We start from the raw sequence: 19,298 nt of genomic DNA, 5'->3' as shown, positions 1-19,298 counted from the left end.
TGGTTGGGAAGCAATCTTCTAACCACGCAGCCACGCACGCGCCTATGACATACTGTTTTAAAAGCGCAATGCATATCGGAGTGAAGCAAACATCTTCGTAGCGGTGACTCTCGAGAAGAACAGTTGCGTTCCGTCCTACTTGGAGCTTGTCAATACCATGCACCTCTGTGTCATTTCCTTAGAGGAGGATCGGGATTCAGTAGATACGATAGTGAATAATGCATTCACTGATATTGCAGAGAACTTTCTGGGTTGTAAAGAAAACCTGTTGTAGAAGCAATTTATATACCACATTTAATTAGACATCTGTGTATCATACTAAATGTGCATGGTCTGTTCAAATGCAAGATGCTATGCAAATGTTGCTGTGAAAATTTCTTCGTAGAAGCACATGCGTGGTCGTGTAGTAAGAATTTGCTTCCCAACCTCATCTTGAGGCTAAGTAGATTATCTCTTAATCCACAGCTTTACAACCATGTGCTTTCGGATTCAGTCTGATCTGCGCACCATCTTGGGCAAGTCTTCTTTTATAGCGCCGGGCCGATCAATACGCTGTGCCAGAATTTCGTTGATGGAAACTGTGTTGAGCTCCATTGTATATGTACAGATATATATATATATTCCTGATATGAAACTGTATGTTGAAACATATATTGTTGTATTTCGGGACGGTCATTAAACACACGCACTATGTATTCGTTATTCACTCATTTATTACAGTTCATATTCTAACTCATCTCCGTTCTAATGGACTAAACGGAGCAAGAGCGTACACGAGGACGGGATGTGCGCTGAAGTGGCCGCAAATGTGTAACGAAAGATTTCCAGACAATGGACATGAGTTAGAATAAGAATTGTAATAAACGAGTGAAGGACGAATATACAGTCCGTGTGTTTATTTGACAAAAAAAAAATGACCGTCCCGAAATGCAATAATACATGCATACACACACACACACACACACACACACACACACACACACACACACACATATATATATATATAAACGCACACACACATACATACACACATGCACACACATACGCGCGCATATACATGTATGCGTATATGTATATGTTAATATGTTTGAGTGTACGTGAGAATCTTTGCGTTGTGTTTGTTTATATACCGTAACCTAACAGTTCGGCGAAAAAGGATCGATATAATAAGTACTAAACACATAAAAAAAAAAAGAAATGTACTTGGGATGTGGATGTGCAATTTGTTCGCCCAAACCTCCTTTCAAGATGGCGCTGCAGTCCAATTGACTGATACGAGTAAAAGATAAAAATTAAAGATTAAAATTCTCCTGATGAAAAATTGTTGTCCATTATTTTATGTCCAATAAGTATCTGCTTTCAGTTTGAATAATTCGTTCGCTTACAGAGGAAACAGTTCATTTGCCTGAATAAATAAAGCAACAATACCACTCAGGAAGTGGCTTTATAAGGTGTTAATAACTTCTTTCAATAGATGAACTGTTAGATTCTTACAACACATCTCTCAACAACTTTTCCATTTAAACTATGTCGATGGCAAGTGTAAGCCACTTGTAAGATAGAACGTGATTCTTTAGTTGTTGATGTTGTTGATGTTACGGTTTATCTCCGGTTCGGCCTTATTGAATAGAGCAATGGTCAAAGGTGACCAAGACATCGTATTCAAAATACTATTAGGAACCAAAGTAGCTTTGCGTTGGCCTAACTTTGTGGCACGAAATTTGCTCCTCAAACATATAGTTCCGGGATCAGTTCTGATATATGGTACACTGGGAAAGTGTCTTCAAGCCTGCTGAAATCTTGTGTGTAGATTTGATTGACGGAAACTGAAACACGCCTGCTATGCATGTGTGTGTATATATATATATATATATATATATATATATATATATATATATATATATATATATATATATATATAGAGATAGATAGATAGATAGATAGATAGATGTATATGTATGTATGTATATATATATATATATATATATATATATATATATATATATATATATATATATATATATATATAGATAGATATACATGTATATATATATGCGTGCCTGTGTGTATGTATACATATTAGTACTTATTTTATTGGTCTCCTTTGCCTAAACGCTAAACTATGTGGACGTAAACAAACCCGGACAGGTCTTGGTTTGTTTACGTCTCCGTAATTTAGAGTTGAGGCAAAGGAGACCAGGAGCATAATTGCCGACCTTAGTCGATTCGTTCGACTAAACCCTCTAAGGCGGTGCCCCAGCATGGCTGCAGTTTAATGACTGAAACAAGTAAACAATAAAAGATCTCATGATTCTTGTGAATGTGTCCTCTTGGCTTAGAAATCCTTGTTGTTCTAATTGATTACATCCTTCTTAGAAAGGTTACCCTCTCCTCACTTGATGGAACACTGTCTGCATTATATGCAACTAGTAAGAATCCCTGTGACGTGGTAGGATCACTTGAATCATGTGACGTAATAAATACGTCACAGAATTCATTACGAATCTTGATTTGAGTTGCGACTTAAGTGTTCGTATTCTCTTTTCCTTTTATATAACAAGTCATTTTTATATAACATGTCTAGTGACTTAAACTTTGGAGAAGGCGCCAGTCGAGTAGCTTGAGCTTGCAGTGAAGACATTTGCCCAAGGTGTCATGCAGTAAGATTGAACCCGGAACCATTGTGCTGGAAAGCAAGCTTCTTACCACACAGTCTCACCCGTGTCTTTGTATGGGTTTTTCATAGTTTAATGAAGAGAGCCTTACAGGGCCTCAGAAACCTACAGGGAGAAAATATCCTCAAACCGGAGACCAGGTCCGAATGCTTGCAACTGCGTAGACTCCGCCAAAGGGTCTTAAGATGCCAGGAGATGGTATTAAACTGGGGGACGGTTTAAGTCTACAAGCAAGACGGAGTTTAAGCATAAGTGAATCATAGTCATGAATATCTACAGATTTATTTTTCAAATTTTAAATACTTACTTCAACAGTGACGATGTGTGGTACATACCTCGGAGACAATCTTCATACGGCATCTTTCTTTGCTCACAAGTGTCGTGGGAGATTAAACTTCGGATCAGCTATTATGGAAGATATCTCAGTAAAAAGGTAAAAATTGTTTTATTACGACCACAAACTAATAAAATCTTGCTAAATCCAACATCAGCTATAACAGTTAATGATCTGGAAAAAAGGAGAGATTTTCCAAAGTTCTATTTGCTCATAATAACTTTTATTTTGCTACGAAGCCATTTAAGAGAAAATTGAGTTAATCGAACAGCTTGTATTACTGGTAGCTCTGTTAGCAATCCCTTGAGATGTAAAGAAATTTTTATCACGGTGGAAGTTGAACTAAGAATGTAAGAAGATTGAAATTAAATTGTATTAATATCATCTTTGAGACATCAAAGTTGACACGTCAAAACTTGCTCTCGGTGTTAAGGTATCAATCAATCAATCGATGAACAATCAATCAATTAATTAGATCTATTAGGAGTTGCCATCGAGAGAGTATCAAAACTCTATAACTAATTTTACGACATCGTCCTTCTGTATAATCCTCACCCACGCAACACTTTTAAAAACACGCACAGAAACATTTCCTGACACGCACATCTCTTACCGTACACATGCATCTCTTTCCGTACACACGCACAGGAAAAACTTTCCTTTACACACGATCACACATCTCTTTCTATATACACGCAAACATGCACACATGATTTTAGATCAGGAAACAGTGATTTACAGATATCACCAGAAAAGGGAAATAACAGTATGAAATTATTCTGCCAATAGCAAAGTGAATAATGTTATTTTAGCTAGCTGGAGGTGGAAGACGGTAACAATAACTTTTGCAACCTCTTCTAGTCTGAGGGTAAAGATGGGGATGGAGATAACAGGTTAAGTTAAGATGTTAGCGTGAGTGTGTTACATTGATTTACGGAGAAAACTAGGCCCGATGGGAGATCCAGAGTTATGGTTCTTGGGAGGAAGAGAAGTTGTAGGGAGATATTTATCTGTTTAATGTAAATCAGTAGAATTTTTATGCGTGATGCATTCTAAATCAAAGAGGGGCTACTGAGACAACAAAAGAACATACTGCTCAAACGGTTTTGATAAAATTTCAGTGACAGATTAGATAAATGTTTGATATCTTGGTCTAAAATTCTTGGAACATTTCCATTTTAACTTGCCAGTATTTTGTTTCAATGTTTAAGTGTTTTGTAAAACATGAAAACATCATTACACTGCAAACCATCTTAGTTTTTGAAGAAGAACATCAGAGAATAAATGGTAAATTCCTGGCAACTAAGATTGTTTAGATTTCCAAGTGAAGCCATGTCACATCACGTAGATTTCTAGTTTCTTCTGGCAAGCCATGAACATTACAACATCCTAGTTACTGTTCCTTTAAATATAGAGACTTCGGCAGCATAAAAACGAACACTATTTTTCTTCTTAATATTAACCATAATTGTCGTTGTCGTCCTTGTCGTGGTCATCATCGTCATAATCGTTTTGACGTCTACTTTTCTATACCTGTATGGGTCAGACGATATTATTTCTTTTTTAAAGAAATAAATTTACTTGCTTGTTCATGCTTTGTTATACTAAACCATAGCCTTATTTTCCGTGCGCTTAGTTTATGATTTTCATAGCCAGCACAGTGCAGTTGTTATAGAAGTTATACAAGATGTTTCGAAAGCCATATTTACAGAAGAGTACAGATCAATGACGGAAATCTACCTTATCTTTATTTTTGTTTCTGTTACTTGTTTCATTCATTACACTGCGGCTATGCTAGGGCACTGCCTTGAAGAGTTTTCTCTTTTACCGACCTGCTAAGTTTCGGGGATGTAAACAAACCAGCATCGGTTGTCAAGTGGTGAGGAGAGAAAACACACACACATACAGGACGTGTTTCTTTCAGTTTCCGTCTACTAAATCCATTCACAAAGCAATTTGGTCGGCCCGAACGAAGCTATAGTAGGAGACACTGGCCCAAAGTGACATGCAGAGGGACTGAACCCAGAACCATGTGGTTGGGAAACAAGCTTCTTACCACACAGCCACACCCTCGCCAAACTCCACTTATTTTCTTATACCTTTTCTCTAACACCTCTTCTTCACCCGAATTAGGGAGCTAGGAATCAACTGACTCTCCCACCACTCATCTAATCATAGAATCATGCATCTTTTCAATGAATCTACCCTTAATAGTTCGTTGAACCCTTTATTCCTGTAGCTCAGTAGCGTAGATAAAACGTGTGTTTCCTGGAGAAAACCTTAAAATCAAGCACTTCTTCACCCTTTGAATGATCGCGAGGAGAGAACCACTTCCACCCCCGCCATCCCAGCTACGCTACAAGCAGAACTATAACACTTCGGAACTCTCTCTTTCACATTGTTGTTGTTGTTGCTACTGTTGTTGTTTGGGGCCAAGTCAGCGATCAGCATTTAGAGTAAACACATGTGTGCCGAGTGTGCTCCTGGACTTCATCTCTGAACGCAGGCGTCAATGTCACATCAGGCGGATGACGTAGCTCTTGTAGGTGTTTTGGCCCATTCCACCGCGACACCAGAGCTGCTTTGGGGCCCACCCGCCGATGTAAGCGACAAAACTCCTCACCAATCAGTTTGTTGAAATGCATTCATTCCAGTTGTAACGATCAAATTTTCTTCGAATTCTCTCGGAAATTGATTTGAGGAAGATTTGGCAACTACCTTTAGCAGGTCAAATAAACACATCATCGCTTTCTTTGATGGTTCTTTTGACATTTCTTTTACATTGGCGTTAACCAGTAGAAGTTCAGGATGAACATCAACTGCGACCGTCTCTCATGTGGGATATCTCGGTAAAAGTTATAACCACTGTCCTTACGATAAATAAAGACACACTCACGCACACACACACACACACACACATACACACACACACACACATTCACACACACACACACACACACACATTCACACACGTACACTCATACACACACATGCAACTGCTACAGCCACGAAAATGTCTTCTTTGTGTTGATTGTACATTTTATAGGTAAGTCTACCTTTGATTATGTGCTAGTGTTTGCTGTTCCATTTATTTTCCATCACTTATTCTGGTTGTAACATACATTTCTTGAACCCTGGTAACACGGAACCCAGGTAACACGGAGCAAACAAAGAACCCTTGATCAAAGTTTCGCAATGTCAGTCAAACTTTGAAAGGGATTTCTTTTCTTCTTTTCTCAGCCTTCAAATAGGAAAACTGGACTATTTTCAGTGATATCAGACTTGATAAATTTATGACATGTCAAATTGTCAAAGAATATATCTTTATGTTGTTTCGTCAAGACGAATAAGTCAGGGACTAATGAATATAAGAAAATAAAAACGAAAAAGTAAGAAAAAATATGGGGATGAAAAAGAGATATTTTGTTGTCGTTTAGTGGAACTGCTGGTTACGAAGGTGTAGTATAAATAGAATAAATCTGACAAAGCTTTTGTGGGGCGAAGAAAAATATTAAAACGAAAATCGGAAAAAAAAGTCATTGAAAGGTTATCTTTGAAGTGGCACCAAACAAGAGAAATGTAAATAATGGTTTTGTTGGTAAAAGATAAATATCAAAAGACAAATAGAGTTTAGAATTATTCCGTTTGTATTAAGCAAGTTTGAATTAAGCAACGCTAATTTCTGTAGATAGGACAATCTCGCCAAGTTAATAAATTTCACCGCAACACTACGCTGACACGTTCGAACTCATTAGAAGGTCAGCTGAAAGATCAACTAATCACGCTGTCAAATATGAGAAACTTACAGAGCAAGACGGTTTCTTAAAGAGAAAGAGATATGTAAAATATACAGAGGTAAATACAGAGAGACTGAGAGAAGTAGACATACATAGCAATAAATAGAGAGAATGTGAGAGTGTGTGAGAGAATGAATTTCGGGATGAGGAGAAATATAGATGAGTATATATATATAGAGAGAGAGAAGGAAGGGGATAAAATGAAAACGAGAAAGTTGAAGAGAGGGAGCAGTTGAGTAAAATAGAGAAACTACTAATGTGTTTAATTACTGTTTAATTGATTTAATGTTTAATCATTTCAGAGAGATGATGAACTGTATGACTTTACCGTCTGATTAAATATCGAAGACATTTTGAAACGTCTTCAGATTCCCACATACTTGCTTATACAAAGACATACACATTCATACTGATATATGCCAGTGTGTCTGTATGTGTGTGTGTGTGTGTGTGTTTGAAGGCGCTTGGCCTACTGGTTAGGGTACTGCACTTCCGATCGCTAGATCATCGGTTCGATTCTCGGAGCGGGAGGCGCGTTGTGTTCGTGAGCAAATCACTGCATTTCACGTTGCTCCAGTCCGCTCAGCCGTAAACAGGTAATACTGCGACGGAATAGCCCCTCACCTCAATCAAGGAGAGGGGATGTAGGCTTACTCACCTAGCCAGAGGGGTGACGTCATTCGAAAGCTAAAACGATGTGAAGCGCATTGTGACCAATGATGTATAACAACATCCGATAGCCTGGTCGATACCGAGATACACATGGTTCTGGGTTCAGTCCCACTGCGTAGCACCTTCGGCAAGTGCCTACTACTATAGCCTCGGGTCGACCAATGCCTTGTGAGAGGATTTAGTGGACGGAAACCGAAAGAAGGCCGTCGTCTCTCTCTCTCTCTCTCTCTCTCTCTCTCTCTCTATTTCTCTCTCTCTCTCTCTCTCTTTCTCTCTCTCTCTCTCTCTCTCTCTTCTCTCTCTCTCTCTCTCTCTCTCTCTCTCTCTTTCTATATATATATATAAGCCTTGTGAGTGTATTTGGTAGACGGAAACTGAAAGAAGCCTGTCGTTTATATATATATATATATATATATATATATATATATATTTGTATTTTCCCCCCAACATCGCTTGACAACCGATGCTGGTGTGTTTACGTCCCCGTAACTTAGCGGTTCGGCAAAAGAGACCGATAGAATAAGTACTAGGCTTACAAAGAATAAGTCCTGGAGTCGATTTGCTCGACTAAAGTGAAATGACTGAAACAAGTAAAAGAGTAAAAGAGTAAAGAGTATATCTTTGAAAATCAATGAGAAAGAGGATAAGTATGGACAGCAGCTCCGCCCCCCCCCCATTCCCGAGGTTCTTTATCCAAATTATAAATAAATTTACATTTCTACCAAAAATAACTGGTTGGCGCTGTTTTCGTGAGTAAATACATAAGTTAGAATTGGAATAAGCTAGGGTTTTCAGGAAAAAAAAAAAAAATCAACGAAATAACTCGCACGTTACATATTTGTGAAGTGGAACAGTAAAACTCTGCAAAATTTTACTCAAGTTTAAAGGGTGACATTGTTTTTGTTATCTACGTTCCATCAATGGCGATTTGGAGATTTGTATCTTTGTTAGAAATCAGCTCCTTTCTCAGAGGAAGTGTTCAAATAGTTAAAAACAGAAGAGAACATACACACACACACACAAACAATAAAAAACACCGCCATACACCCCCATAAACACATCGATCGATAAATAAATTGATATATATATAAATATATATATATATATATATATATATATATATATATATATATATATATATATATATATGTATGTATTTATAGATAGATAGATATGTATATATATATATATATATATATATATATATATATATATATATATATATATATATATATATATATATATATATACACATATATTTACCTGTATTTTACCTTTCGTTCTCTTTCTGCTAATCTCTATCTATCTATCTATCTATCTATCTATCTATCTATCAATCTATCTATCTATCTATCTATCTATCTATCTATCTATCTAACTAACTATCATTCTATCTATCTATCTACCTATCTAGTAAGCTAGCTTGCTGCCTATCACTATCTCTCTCCTCTCTATCGATCTATCTGCCTCCAATATTGTAATTAGACTATTAGAAAGAATTTGTGATGTTAAATTAATGTTATTTATGGAAGCAAGAATTCTAGAAAATAAAGAATTCAATTGAAATGAGGCAAAGTTTTGTGGAGTATTGAAAGCAGTAGCCATTAAGTACGAACATGGTCTCATTTCATGCGCTGCTGGACAAGTGCTTTCTGAAGATTGATCAACACACTATATTCTAAAATTGTTGGCTTGTCAAATACGACCGAAAACCAGCAAAACCAAGATTGGTGGACTGTAATATGATTGAGTTTCTTTTGTTGTATATTATGAGTGAAGTCGACCAATTTAAGTTAATCAATTGACCGCTTGTAGAAGATGCATTAGGTCCTTTCTGACAATACATTTGCATTTTAAATTTGAAGAAGGCATTTTAATGTAAAGATAGCAATAAAACCACTTTTCATATAAACTTTCTACGTGTTTGAGATATGGCAAGGCAGATCGCTTTCTTCCACTGAATGGCAACAAATTACAATATTGCTCGTATCCACACTAAATAATGAGTTTTCTCGTCAAAAGATCTTCCTTCGGTAAATTCATGTATTTAAATTTATGTCTTACCTGTTCTGCATTTTTCCTAAATGTACATGGTGCAGGTCGTATAAATTATCTCTCCAGTGTATGTATTTATTTATGGTTGTATGAGTGGACATAGGATGGCCGAATATTTTAGACATTCGTTTACTAAACACGAGGAATTGGGTTCGATCCCTCTGTATTACTATACAGAGGGATCGAACCCAATTCATCGTGTTTAGTAAACGAATGTCTAAAATATGGAGTAAGTGTTATTCATATACTTGGGTCGTTCCAAGCCATGTGAGTAAGATAAGGTGAACAGATATCATTTGGAAGCCCGTGGGAATGGACTGTGTTTGTAATTCGAAAATCCAATTTCGCCACCCACTGTGTCGTACTAGTTCTGTTAAAGGTACGCGAATCCTTTGAATACACAGACTCAATGATCGGCTCGTACAGTAGATCGAAAAGCTGAATAACCATCGATACCAATGGAAATCCAGCTGCTTTTTTTTTCTCACTATGTATCAAAATACATATATATTCCACATATAAGCACACGCATAAAGACATGTAACACACACACACACACACACACACACACACACACACACACACACACACACACACACACATACACAATGTTAATAATAATCAGAAGAACGGAGATTTTCCACATCAATAATTTTATTAAGTGGAGGCGCAATGGACTCACGGTCATAGGATCGCAGTTTCGATTCCCAGACCGGGTGTTGTGAGTATTCATTGAGCGAAAACACCTAAAGCTCCACGTGGCACCGGCAGGGTATGGTGACGAACCCTGCTGTACTCTTTCACCACAACTTTCTCTCACCCTTTCTTCCTGTTTCTGTTGTACCTGTATTTCAAGGGGCCAGCCTTGTCACACTATGTCACGCTGAATATCCACGTGTCTGTGGAGTGCTTATATATATATATATATATATATATATATATATATATATATATATATGTATATATGTATGTATGTATGTATCCATGTTAGTAGCTTTGTTCTCAGGCTAAAAAACCCTTTTTCTGTGTATCTAGTTGAAGAGGAAAGAGGTTGGTGAACTCCTGAATTAGCAAAGCGCTAGTCTCAACGTATTGTAAATTTTCTTATGTTCCTTTACTTCCGGTATTCAAATCAGACTGCGGTAAAGATATTTCACAGAGATATTTGAAATATGTTCCAATCGAACATCGAGATCGATTAAACGACTATACATCCCAACTGAAATGTGCTAATGTTAAAATCTCGTTGGGATCGGAAAGCATCTACTATCGTCTCTGCAGATAATTTCAGATGATATGTGTGGGTATAAAATGGTTTCATGTGGAATATAGCTGGGCAGGTAACCCATTAAGAAATGAGCAGAGAAGAAGGACATCTCAGAAGTGCTTAAATGAAGGTGAAACATGATTGATCAGTCAAAACATTTAAAATTTCATTGAGTGTAGGAATTGGAGCACCCAGGCCCCCTATTTTGGGTATTAGGGTTAGAAGGAGAAAGCAAGGGTTAGTGTTTCTCAGGGTTTTCCTCATGGGATCTGGTTTTAATACTTGCAATAGACAAGACATGGCTAACATTATGCTAAAGCAGGTGATGAATATAGTCTATCACACAAGAAAAAGAATAAGGCTCCTCCGACGAGCCTCCATAGAGATTCTGTCGAGCAATTCTCATTTAATAAGGTATTGACCAACTTGAGGCTGTTATTTGTCCTGGGTGCGGTGAATAGGATCGATCCTAGAACCACGTAGTTATGATGGCAACTTCTCAACGATAAAATCGTGTCTGCGGCATTAATGGGTTATATTTTTTATTTTCATATTACAATAGTGATTTGCAAGATTTGTACTAAATGTAGCCAGAAAAAATCTTAATACCTTTCTAGATTAAAGTAAACACCGGAGAAAACATAAATACATTTTAAAAAAACAGTTTCAGTCATTCACGATTTCTATAGATGTGGATCAGTGGAGAGATTACAATGTCGACAAGCTACTAAAGTTAATGTTAGTCCTTTTCTTCAGAAGGGACGTACGGGAAATTGCACCGGAAGAATTAGGTTGAAACAAAGAGAAAAATTGTCGGAAGACAAGGCTTTGATAAAACCAGATAAATATATCAAATCCAAGGTTGCTTTTAGAAACACTCTCAAATTGTGAGATGTGAATGTCTATTTAATCTTATTAAATAACATTCCATAGAGAGAAAGAAATCAATACACAAGAACGCACTACCTAATACATACATACATACATACATACGCACGCACGCACGTACGCACATACACATACATACAAACATACATAATACATACATACACAAACACGCATTTACATACATAAATATGCACTCACACACATACACACACACACACACACATATATATAGGCGTGGCTGTGTGGTAAGAAACTTACTTCCCAACCACATGGTTCCGGGTTCAGTAATGGTTTGTGCTGCGAAATCAAGCATTTATATGCAAAAAAGATTGATAAAATAAGTACTAGGCTTACAAAGAATAAACTCTGGGGTCGATTTGCTCGACTATAAAAGCAGTGCTCCAGCATAGCCGCAGTCAAATGACTGAAACAAGTAAAAGAGTAAAAGAGTGGTTCCCAACAGCGCTTCCCAAAAGTGGTTTCCAACAGTTTTCCCACGGACCCATTTTTTATATGCTTAACCTTATGTATATATACGAGGTCTAATCATTGGTGCTGTTAACACCGCCGGATTGAATGGCTCTGCTCAGGTGTCAAAACTATAATGATATCCGCAAGGCAGCTGATGATGGAAGTATGTTGAGTTGTTGGTATGGCTGTTTTTGTATATGTGGTATAGTGTTATAACACATCATTTTGATATATATATATATATATATATATATATATATATATATATGTGTGTGTGTGTGTGTGTGTGTGTGTGTGTGTGTGTGTGTGTGTGTGTGTGTGTGTGTGTGTGTGTGTATATATATATGAAATTTTGAATTTAGTTCACGGACGCCTGTACTACCTTTGCGAACCAGCAGTGATCCGGTGACCCCAGTTTGGGAACCACTGATATATACGCTTCAAAACTGTAGTTTCAATATGACCTTCCCATTTTACTCGAAATATCATCAGGCAACAGATCGTTTTTGATGAGACTGGTGCAAAAGAAACTCTCTCACATTAAAAAGTTATTCCCGATATCGCAAGAGACAGTAGAAACTATGTGATAACACGTTTTGATTATAAATACCGCTTGTATGCAGATGCTGTCACTCTGAAAGAACACCTAGGAGATTCCTGTACGGCATGTGGTAATAAAATATCTCAATGTAAACACTGCAGATGAATAACAAAAACCAGAGGAAAACAGTAATGGTTTGTGCTGCGAAATCAAGCATTTATATGCAATCATAAGTTGTAAGGTGAATAATAGCTTGTCCTAAGATTGAATACAATATTTATCCGTGCTACGACAAACCAATTTGGTATGTTAAACTTGTTTTCATAGCTCTTTATATCTGTGGGTTCACAGACACACATAGATACATACATACATATATATATATATATATATATATATATATATATATATATATATATATATATATATATATATATATATATATATATATATATATATATATATATGTATGTATATATGTATATATACTCACGAAAGTAGAGATGGTATGGATGAGCATGTATGCATGTCTACATGTAGGTGTGTTTATATATGCATATATATGTACATATACACATGAATAAACACATACAGACATACATAGATACATACACACATACACACATACATATATACGTACATACATATACAGGAGTGAAAGAGAATGACTTTCTGTGGAATATCAACTTCTTGTACACCTATCCGACTATTGGATCTATTTGCTGTCATTGCAAGATTCACAAAGACCAAATCAACAATCCCCATCCTTTTAAATGAAAGCAGAACGACTGTTTAGAATACTATAAATCTTACAGTTTCAGTCATCTGCGTTACTTTTTACTTCAGCTCTAAATCCATTGTCATTCTTTAAAGCAAATTCCATTGGTTATGTGTTAGTGTCTAGAAAAGCATGATTCACTAATGTAGCACATATTTCCTTAACGAGTGATCTAAGGATCTATAATGCAAACATTTAAAATGTTGAGAAACATTTATAATGCTGAGAAGCTACTGATAAAAGGATGTAATATTACCAAAAGAAATGTTTATATTTGCGGGTTTAACGTTGGAAAATTGCTTGTCAAACCAAAAACTATTTATATGAATGGTCTCCTCATCTCTTCTGTTCTACACAATGAGCGCTACAAATATCTAGATATTGGCGAAATAATTCGTTTAAAGGTGCTGTGAGCAATGATTGAAAATCCAAAGTCTATTACACTAGACTTCAAAAAATATGGCCATCCAACCTTTCCTAATAGAAAACAACTTTCGAGGTACCAATATTCGAGATATTTGTAGGAATAACAACGTTAGTACATTATGTTTTTTTAATTTCATCTCTTGCATATTAGCAAAAAGAAAAAAAAACATACCTCTTCCTATCTTCTTGGTATAAAAATGTCTAAGAATTTCACAGAATGTTGTTAGTGGATACAAATCCGAGATAGTATCAAAATATAATAGAGATCTCAATTTACAACAAGGTAAGTATATATATATATATATATATATATATATATATATATATATATATATATATATATAGATTCAGATGAATATGGTACTTAAGGTGAGGCACCAGAATTTAGTACGGTATTATCCATACAATTTCAAAATACGGTGATTAAAATTGAAATAATGATTGCATTGTTCAATTAAATAGAGTTGCTTGTGCTTGAAACGATCGTACTGCATTATCTCTGTATATATATATATATATATATATATATATATATATATATATATATATATATATATATATATATATATATATATATATATATATATATATGAGGTAATATCATATATAGAAGTTAACCATAGCAAGAAAGACTGAAGAGAGACTATTATTCATGTCATCATCATCATCATCATCATCATCATCATCATCACTATCATCATCATCATCATCATCATCATCCTCATCATCATTATCATCATCATCATCATCATCATCATCATCGTGGGGTCTTCTTCGTTATTTTTGTCATTAGTATTATCTATGTTATTGTTTCTCAAATGACTGTGTTTTAATATTGTGTGTTTATTTCTGAGCTGTAGAGTTATTTCTTTTGAATCGATAGCAGTTTTGTCTAAACTCACTTCTATTCCTTCTAATTTGGAAACCGTTTCTACTAGAGACCAGATTCCTGCTTGTTGATTTATTCCTATTGCTAAAATGATGGACGTCTCTGAAAGCTTCTGGTTCTGCTACTGTGAAAGGTTCTGTCTGACGTTAACCTATTTTGATTGTATCGTTGATAATTGGGACCTCGCGCTTGTTTGTTCAGCGCCTTCAGCATCGCTTTTCATGTTATTTTTCTGTAAAAAAAACCCAAAGAGACAAACACATAAACAAATAAATAAAGGCTTTTTGAGAAGCACCTTCTTTTTGAAATTGCACCTCGTAGCAAAAAATGCATTCTTTTCTTTTACCACATCTGCAATGATATCAGGTGTTTATTTTTACATTCTTGCCATCATATCTAGTAATTTTCTCGTAATTTTCCATCAGTTTTGTTTTTTCTAATTTCACTTTTTATTTCCTAGTCATTGCTGTCTTTGTATTTCCATTCGTTTACCTCTGCTCTCAGTTCCAACAATTCAATTTTGTTTTGCATTTCATCAAGAGACAATTTTTCTTGTAGTCTTTTCTGTTGTTTTCTCATTTTTCATTTATCAGTTTCAGTTGTAATTTTCTTGGCAATATCAGTGGAATTGAAGCTATTCAACCTCTATAAACTTCCACTTAATTTTTATTTCTCAGCATGCTTCAAATCCTATCCGGTATTTTATAAGAAAAGAAGCTCTGGGAATAGTTTCAGATGATTGTGTAAGTGGTAACTTACTTGTCTAAATAATTGTTTCGACGTTTTTGCATGATACTTCCATGTTATTACAGACCCAAGTCTTTATCTTCTTTCTCTTCTTGCTAGATAGTCCCTTGAAATGCCAGGAAATTCCTCCACTATTTCAGTTATAACGGATAATTTCACAGTAATTTATTTCAGTTCTTTAAGGAATTCTTTACTTATTTCTTTCTCCAACTTATTTACTTCACATGGGATTTTTGTGAGATTTGCATCACACGTTTTGTAAAAGACGTTTACATAAACACAAAATTCAAATTCTTTAAAGAAAATAAAAGCTGAAAAACCAACTAAATGCTTTTACATAATTTCAGAACAGAATAGTAAATAAAAATATTCGAAGATCTTTCCTTCCGAAATACCATCTTTAATTTCCGGTGAGTTTGATTTTTGACTTCATGAAAATTTCAATCTTTTAAAGAATATCTGTATTTGTTTGGGTGTTAAAGCTTCTTTTTGCGATTGCATTTCCTAGTGATTCGGTACACACACATACGCACGCACCTATACGTACACGCATAAACCTCACACATATCTACAGCCACACATACACACACATATATACATGTATATATATACACACACACACACACACACATATATATACATACATATACATACACACACACACACACACACACACACACACACACACATATATATATATATATACATGTATATATGCATATCTATCTATCTATCTCTATATGTATATACATACATAGACACACATACACACACGCGCGCACTCATGCATTCGCACACGCAAACGCAAACGCAAACGCACACACACTCACACACATATATACACATGCACAGGAAAGTATATATTTTTTACATGATTAGAAGTATAAAGGAAATTGGAGATTTCAAGATTATTTACATTAAATAATTTAACAATTCCATGACCTTTCAAAGGTAGTGTGAGATGAAGGCACTTTGAGATGCACCGTAACGGCCTCGGCTCTGGAGTTTGGAATTTCCCTCTTTTTGACGGAGCTATTCTATTTACCATCCTTTATGATATCAACGATGAGGGTTCCAGTCGATCCGATCAACGGAATAACCTGCTCGTGAAATTAACGTGTAAGTGGCTGAGCACTCCACAGTCACATGTACCCTTAACGTAGTTCTCGGGGGGGATTCAGCGTGACACAAAGTGTGACAAGGCTGGCCCTTTGAAATACGGGTACAACAGGAAGAAAGAGTGAGAGAAAGTTGTGGTGAAAGAGTATAGGAGGCTTCACCACTACTCCCTGCCGGAGCCTCGTGGAGCTTTAGGTGTTTTCGCTCAATAAACACTCACAACGCCCGGTCTTGGAATCGAAACTACGATCCTACGACCGCGAGTCCTCTGCACTAACCTATGGGCCATTGCGCCTACACATATGGATATAGGATAGGAGCACTCCGTCGGTTGCGACGACGAGGCTCCCAGCTGATACGATCAACGGAACAGCTTCCTCGTGAAATTAACGTGCAAGTGGCTGAGCACTCCACAGATACGTATGTCCTTAATGTAATTCTCAGGGAAATTCAGCGCGTCACAGAGTGACAAGGCTGGCCCTTTGATATACAGGTACTACACATTTTTGCCAGCTGAGTGAACTGGAGCAACATGAAATAAAGTGTCTTGCTCAAGGACACAACGCGCCGCTGGGAATTGAACTCACGACCTTACGATTGTGAGTGGAATGCCCTAACCACTAAGCCACGTGCCTTCACTTTATGATATAGTTCAACCAGATAAAGATGGTGACGAGTCCACACAGAATCTGATTAGTTTTTGAGACCAATGCTTTTTATGTTACGTGACAAGGTGGACGATTATTATAACATACGTCAAATACGCGTTAATCCAGTGAAAGTGTCACGTGACAGTGTGGAATAGCTGAAACAGAAAATAAGTTGCTTGCAGACAATTGACCTGAGAATATGCATCTGTATGTTTATGCGATAATGCTTGTCTATGTACTTGTTTGTGGGTGTGTGAGCAACAACTGTGTAATATCTTGAAGATTTAATGCTACTGTTATTAACCACTGTAAGTTTTCGATGTGTCGTGGCTTATTCAGCCGTGGTTCACACTTTTAATGAATATATTTGCATTATTTATGTTATTTGTCCGATTTTCATTTATTGTTTTGTTAGAACGAAGTAGAAAAGGTAGAAATGCGATAATTTCTTTGTTGTATAATTTGTTTGTCTAACTATTCAATTAGAAAAACCTGTCTAATATTAAACTCTCGTATTTGTTGACGATACTTTGTCAATCTATTCTCAAGGTAAGTTTCTTCTTTCTTAAGGATGTGTTGTTGATGATTAGTTAATCTATTTCTTAAGTTTCTTTTTTCCTAACGATTCTTTATAAAATCCATGACATTTAAGAGTATAAAATTTTTAACGAACAAGTAAAGTTATTTTTACAGTGAAAATATGATCTGATTTAAACATAAACAACGCGTCTTTAATATGCTGGTTCTGAAGTGAGGGTAGCCACACTTTTGACTATTGATGTTTTTGTGGGCAATTTGGACACTGGTAATTTTCCTAGGAATTGTGGTTGTCTTTTGTTTTCTTTATTTTGTGTATTTCAAGGGCCTTTCGTATTGTTTGTCCTTTCCTCAATAATGAATTATTTTAATGAATATTGTTGCATGTCATTTTATTACTTAGATTGTGCGTTGCAATGTTAGGAATTGTAGTGGATGCTTCTGAAGTATGTTTGTTCTTCGTAATTCTTAAATGACTATTGATTTAGCGCATTCTGTTCTGTTGTCAATTAACATTGTTTGCTACAGTCTTTCAACTATATTTGGTTTTCGTTTTTGCAGTTTTATTCCGAGTTTCATAGTTAGAAAACTAATTGCGCATATTTTTCGTGCAAGGTTAGACGGTGTATTTGTTTTTGTAATATTTAACGTAAAGGAAATAAATATAATGTGACCTCGGTTTACGAACGCATCTCATCACGAGCATATCAGTGTACAAACAAATTTTCGAGCATAAAATGTCTCGAGTGACGAACGGTGCCTCGAGTAACGAACAAGCAAGTCAGCAACAACGGTTGGCAACAAGCCGTCTGACGTTTGATCAGTGGCCATCCCTGCTCGAATTTGCCAGCCCTTCTCTTGAATTTCTTATAGGAAGAAATAGCTTCAGTTTACAAACATTTCGAGTGACAAACGGCCTTCAGGAACGAATTAAATTCGTAAACCGAGGAACCACAATAGTCTGTATTGTTTGTAATCTGTCGGTTTGTAGTAGATGTAAGTTTTGATCTTTCTGTCATTTTGAATTATTAAAATGTCCAATAAGGTTGTTTAATTTTGACTCTGTTCCATTGTGAACTGTATATTGTAGTTTGTGTCATTAATTAAGTTTTGAAATCAATGAGCTGGTCAAAGCCGTGTGTCCACAGAATGAAGCCATCACCTAAGTAACCTTTCCAGTTGTCAAATAGATATTTATGAGACTTGATGACGTTCAGTAGGCTTATGGGTATGGGGATGCGTAGGGTGAGTAGGAATTCGCATAAATTATTAGAGGTGGTCAAAGAAAATGATTGAAAGCTTGTTATTGTGTAGAGTGGAGGGTAGGTGTTGGAGGGTGGTAGAGTTGGACGCTAAGTTGTCCCAAATTGATTAAGTGAATATATATATATATATATAATATGTGAATAAGAATGGAGATAAATATATCTGATAGCGAATGCTTCGATATAA

General features: G+C 36.0%; 1 long non-coding RNA gene across 1 annotated transcript; it reads left to right on the top strand.

Moving 5' to 3' along the window:
* Positions 1–2,492: 2,492 nt before the first annotated feature.
* Positions 2,493–6,424, top strand: LOC149135461 (uncharacterized). The gene is made up of 2 exons (XR_016241781.1): positions 2,493–3,108; positions 6,250–6,424. It is a non-coding gene; the product is annotated as an uncharacterized LOC149135461 (long non-coding RNA).
* The last annotated feature ends 12,874 nt before the right edge of the window (positions 6,425–19,298 follow it).

This window comes from Octopus bimaculoides, chromosome 5 (genome assembly GCF_046866305.1).
Source record: "Octopus bimaculoides isolate indiv1 chromosome 5, ASM4686630v1, whole genome shotgun sequence".
Classification (NCBI taxonomy): Eukaryota; Metazoa; Mollusca; class Cephalopoda; order Octopoda; family Octopodidae; genus Octopus; species Octopus bimaculoides.
The sequence above is the reverse complement of the archived record's forward strand: the minus strand, read 5'-3'. Positions and strand labels throughout refer to the sequence as shown.